This window comes from Ciconia boyciana, chromosome 3 (genome assembly GCF_034638445.1).
Source record: "Ciconia boyciana chromosome 3, ASM3463844v1, whole genome shotgun sequence".
Taxonomy (NCBI): domain Eukaryota; kingdom Metazoa; phylum Chordata; class Aves; order Ciconiiformes; family Ciconiidae; genus Ciconia; species Ciconia boyciana.
The window spans coordinates 46515033-46521286 of NC_132936.1; positions in this window are offsets into that span (position 1 = coordinate 46515033).

Below are 6254 nucleotides of genomic sequence, written 5' to 3' on the forward strand. Positions count from 1 at the left end.
GTTCACAATCATATCATTTGTTCTTGTTTATCATATTTTTAGGCTCATTGTAAAAGTACTAATATTTTCATGGCTTTCACTAAAAGATTGAAGACTTCTTTAATGACTTATCTAAGGGATTTGATATTGTGAACCATTTGCTTAAGCAGGCTTTAAAAAGATTGCCATTCACTGATTCCCCAAGTGGGTTCCAGATTTATCCATAGCTATATAAATGGTGTATCAGATTTAGTTACTTTTTTCCCATCTTCAGCTAAGGTTTGCTTTTGGCCTTACAGCAGAAAGCAAATAAATTAATTAACAATACTTATAGCAGCTAGAAATTCTTCATATCATCCTCAAAATTTTACAAACCTTTGGTATTCTGCAGGGTTGTGGTAGCTGGTTATGAGCTACATCGAAATCCAAGCACTTCCCAACTTGCATTTGTTAGGACATGTACGTTAAAGTAAATGTAATCTTTTGAATTATTTTAATGGGAATAGCAGGGCTGGCATTGGCTTTCAGGAGATAGCTGGGAGAATATTTATGACTCAGATCGTACTAAGCCTGAGAAGGCAGAATAGCTACAGTCCCACCTTTACAGCTGAAATATTATAGGAAAGTTTTCTGGAGCTGTCAGAGGAAAAGCATGGGCTGTTCACAACTTGCACAACAACTGAGGAGAAAGGAGGCGCAAACTTCACCCCCTGCTTTTTCAGGAGTAAAAGATGCACACATTTGGGAGCCAACTGCTTTCACGGTGATGCTTTTTCATCAGCAAACCTTCGCATTTTCCCCTTCTGAATCGTTGTGTGACAATGAATCACTGATGATCTTCAGTGGCAGGACCAAAAATAGGGCTGGGCACAGAGAAAGGCTGGGGTAGGGGGAACCTTTCCTGTGCTCAGCCCTGGGTCTCCCAAGCGACAGCGAGCACGTTACTCCACCTCCGAGCAATTCGGATCCTCCTGGGAGCAATCACCTTTCCCTGCTCCACTGGCTATTTCTGTGATGCTGTATTCACAGGTTAAAAGGGGTGCCGAGAAGCCATGACGACAAGAGACACGTTAGCATGCGGTGAAGTTTGCACGCTGAATAATTACGGTTTTCTTTGTCACGGTGAATCACTGTATGTGAAATCACAGCAATTTCTCCATGCATAGATGGAGTTGACGAATCAAAGCTTATTAGATAATAACTAACTGTGCTTCAGGTGGCTCCCAAACAAATGCTGCCTTCAAAACGATGGCAAAGCGTGGCCCAACCTTAAAGCCTGGGCAGAGAAAACTAAGCTCCTTTCACTATTGTCCGTAAGGGCAGCACATCCTTAGCTGCAGCAGATTTTGCTGTGAAGGACAGAGAAAGGGCCACTGCCTGGTGACAGCCCACACCTCCTCTCTCCAAATCTTATTACTTCTGTGTCACGTTTCTCCTTTAAATCATTTCCTTCCTGTTTTGACAAACAAGGCTCTATTTTAGACCCTCATCTTCCATCCTAGAGTAATCAGCACTTCTCTAAGACCCTCTAACCCACATAAAGTGCATCTGCTAAGAATATTTTTGATGCCTATTGCTTGTTTATATCTTTCCTTTCTTTGAGTCCATCCACTGGCTCTTCCTATATCAAATTCCAGTTTCTTGCATTTAGTTTCAAGGCTCTTGACAACTCTATCTTTCTCGTCTTGTCTATTACTGCATCTCAACAGGGATGTTGTGAAAATAAACTTGTTAGTATTTTTGAGGCATCCAGAAACCATGGTAATGACTGCCACAGAGAAGCTCATGAGGAAATTAATCATTCTGTTGCCATTGTAGGGCTCGAATCCTGCGCAGCAAATAAGGCTTGGGGGTCACACTTCAAATGAAATCACCACCAGCTCATCATTAATTCACTAGTCTCTACCCCCTGCACCAGATGAGGCAGAGGTCTTAAGGAAAAAAAAAAAAAACCTAGTAAGAGACTGAAAGAACTGAAATCTGCAACTCAATACTTATTCAAAAAGAGGTGGCATTAAAACTATACGGACAATTGAACTCTGGTATTTCCTAACCTTGAAGTTAGGAAAGTGCCTTGAACGACTTCTTGTGTCTGCAATGCTACATCATTTCCCAGCAAAACTATCAAAATAGAGGTGATGGCTGGGCTTCCAGGTTAAGACACAAATGTTTTAGGGGGGGATTCAGCCTGGGATTAAGAGGTGTTAATTTTGATGTCTGACTGTAGGGTACATTTGCAAGCTAAATGTTTGGCTTCCACTATGACCCACAGAGATCTGGGCTGTGCAGTCAGCGGAGCGGGAGCAGTTCAGCTCACTGGAGAGCAGACACTTCTGCTCTGCTGAGGAGCCCCAAGGCTGCACAGACCACTCGGAGCAGATCTCCATGGATGACAACAGCACAGACACCTAGAGATGCCTAGCGAGGTCTTAATATAAGATCAAATGTACATGGCCAAATCCAGAGCCAAATATTAAAACAACAGCCACTTGACTGCCTTTCTCTTCTCACTGCTGATGCACCACTTTTTTTCTGGGATTGTAAACATCATGGTAGGTGATCTGAGCCTCTGAAGAACATTGCATGCAAGGATTCATGCTGGTCAGATTATTTGGGCCCAACCATGACATAAACATTGAATAATATTAGTTGTGACACCACCACCATCACTTTCTTTCATTTTCCCTTTAAAGTGGTTATCCAGCGTGCATTCAGTTGGCTAAACACAGGTGTTTAGCCATCAATTCAGATGCCTTAGGACAGCCTACCTGGCCTCCGGCCGCAGCTCCTGGTCTCAGGTCTCCCCTGGATCCTGCCAGCCAGCACTGCACAGATGCCCCAGGTCTCCCAGGGCATCTCAGGAGATACTGGGCACCTACCTTGGGCAACTGAACCTCAGTCTTGCAACAGACATCAGAGTGGGGACAGAGCTGGCATAGACACTTCTTATCAGCTGCTATTAACAATTTCACTGGAAAATGAGGGATATTAGAATCACAGAATGATTTGGATTTGAAGGGACCTTTAAAGGTCATCTAGTCCAACCCCCTGCAATGAGCAGGAACAATATTCCCACCCAGGATCTGGCTGATGGCTAAACGGCTTTTCAGGAAACTTAACTGTGCCGTTCCCTACGGGTGCTGTCCTGGGCACTCTCGGACCACACGCCTCCATCTCCTCACATGGAGAACACGGGCACCCTCACCTTTTTGGCAGCACTCTCTGAAGTAAGGATCAGGCTTACCACCAGTTACTATGATTGACCAAATTCCTGCCAGCAACACTGCAGTAAGCAGCCACGTGTGCCTGTATGGCCCAGAACTACCATGTAATGTCCAGAATATTTCTCACACACCATAATTTAAAGTTTTTGGGACTGGAGGATAAACAGAGTTCGTGAGTATTTCACCAAGACTCAAGTTCATTGGAATGGAGAGAGACCTGACCTTGACAGAGCTCTCAGTTTTGGCTGCCAGCTCTTCTGAGCTTGCAATATTTAATGATTCAAGTCCCATATTGCAACCTAGGTACATGTTTCTGACCCCCGCGTTTATTAAATACATTGACATTTCTAGCCTTCATAGAGAAAAAGTCTATAAACATGAACCTCACCAGCCATAAATCTGTAAGGCAATGAAAGGAGCTAAAAATCTATTCAGAATGGTATTAGAGGGTTGGGCCTGACTTGTCATTTTTAATGCTCAGCTGGGTGAAGTGCACCTACCTGTCCCCTTCGAGACACAAAGTTGGGTAAACAGTCATAAACCCCACCCTTCCTTTCTCCCATCCCTCAGCCAGCGCTTTGAGGTACTGCCCCAATCCTCACTGGAGGGAAAGCATCCCCTGCCCCGGGCTGCGTCTCTGGCAGAAGGGACATGAGAGCAGGACCTGCAAAAGCGAGAGCCATGGGCAGGCTGGGCGCTTGCAGGGCTTCCCATGGCACCAGCGGCAGGCATCGGTCAAGCATCCCCCCGGGGCGAGAGCACCCACCTGCGCTCTGCGCTCCCTACTGCAGGCGCCTGACGCATCTCAAAGAGAAAGGAGAAATGTCAGCTCTATATTTAAGTGCAGGGGGTGGTTGCACACCCATCCAGCAGGTTTTTATTAAACGTAGATGTTTATGCCTGCAACACCGACGTCATCACTTACGAAGCAGGATTTGACGTCAAGCCTCTGCGAGGTCTGAAGGCAACTGAGTATAGTCTTGCACCTTTATCACCTGCATGCTGTTGCCCCATATTTCTTCCAGCAAGGTCACGTCTCCTGTCACGCAGTCCCTATGCTGTGTTCGGGGCAGCATGCTAAGTCTGGCTAACGACTTACATTTCCTGAAAAAATTCCGAACTATCATCGTACTATGAAACTAGCCAGCACAGTGCTTTGGGCAAAGACCTTAAAGCTTATGCACTCCTCTGACAGAGTCCCCTTCCCAGGACTATTTATTTTCACACTGGTAGCATTAACCATGAAATAAAGAGAGAGAGGAGCAGGGACCCCTCCTTATGCCCAAGTTTAAGTGCAGTCCTTCCTCCTGTGCTGGCCCCTGAAATCCTTCCTGCAGTGCCAAGGGGAGAGATGAGCAGTGACAGAGTGACCCCATCCAAATAATGCTGGTAGCTGAAGTATTTGCCTGGGGAGACACGGGTTAACCCAGTGGCCATTAAAGTTTTGTGCACTCCCCGCTCTCGCACTTAAGAGAACACCATTAGTTAACAGCTCTACGGAAAGCAGAGACACGTTCAGAATAAGGACATGAACCAGAAAGATATTTTAGATCCATCAGTTATAATTTACACACCAATGACATACGGCATAAAGACAAAATATACAGATTTTCATATATATACACACACGGATCAACACAGTGCACAATTTAAAGTTATGTTACAATTAAGTGTACAATTTTAAATATGGCTTTATAAACTAGTAGTAATAACAGTGCTAAAATAATGTGTGTCTCATGTAAGTTCATAGACAAACAACATAATGCAGCTACAGCATTAAAGTCCTCATTTAGCAATGTGTTGCTTCATTTTGTTAGTTAAACCCTGTACACCGCAGTTAGCTGGATATATCCCTCCCCCTGTACCCATCTACATACACTTTATTCTTGCTGGATTGCACACCCCAATGGTTAAAACTTTTGGACTTGTATTCTTCAAGTATCCTGAAAAATAAAAACCTGTACATTCAAGGAAAGATTAGCTGTAAGAACAGACTAAGAAGTGAGGGAAGAACACACGCAAACATAGTGCCCAGTGAGAACGTCAACACGACCAGTGAAGCTTAAAAAAGCACTTTTTTTGTTTAGAGAGCTTAAAAAAAAAAACAAGTCACATCTTTTTTTTTGCCTTACTGCCCCAAATAAGGCAAATTTTTAGGTGAGGATAATTAGAGGAACAAGAGAGTGGTAAATTCTGGGTCACTTGGAAGCTCGGTTGGAAACTCTGGCCCCGCTGAAGCAAATGGCACTTTTGTCAGCGATTTCAAAGGGTGCAGGATTTTATTTGTTCTGCAAAAGTTGTACGCCTTTTGGAATCGTACACTCCATTTCAGCTTTACGTTGTTGAGCTGAATGTAGAAATCATTAGATGAAATTCTACAATCCCTTTTATGCACAAGGCAGACTAAATGCCCCTAACAATCTCCTCTGGCCTTAGAAATCTGCAAGTGGGGCAACTAGGTCATGGTACTAAGAGTTTAGCACTGCAGTGACACACTGAACGGTTTCACCGACAGATTCCTGTGCTGTACAGACACAGACATCCCATTTCTTTTCCAAACTCCTCAGGGAGCTGCTGAAACCTCTGCTGAGAAGTAGTTCGCATCAGGGTACTTCCAGAGGGAAGGAACACAAGAGAAGCCCTCCCCAACAGCCACCAAAGGGAGGATTGCCCAAAACCACTGAGACAGAGCTGATTCGTGTTTCAACACCTCTCTACTAAGGCAAAGCCATAAAGACTGGGATTACTAGCCTGAAAATTAAATCCCCCCCTCCTGGCAGAGACCCACATGGTACAGGGGGATGAAGAATGCCTTCCCTCGACATGACACCAGCTGGACACAACGGCCCACGTTCACCGGTAAGCTCAAAGCTGTGCTTGCCGCAATGCTCTGTAAAGCGGTCAAATCCAAACAGATCTTGTCCTTGCCCTTTGTCACCAGGATTCAGACGACTCTGCAGCGTGGGCACGGAATGACAGCACGCTGGCAGCCTCACTGGAGCCACAGCTACCAAAAGGAGTCCCTCTGCTGTCTACCTAGCACTAACGAAT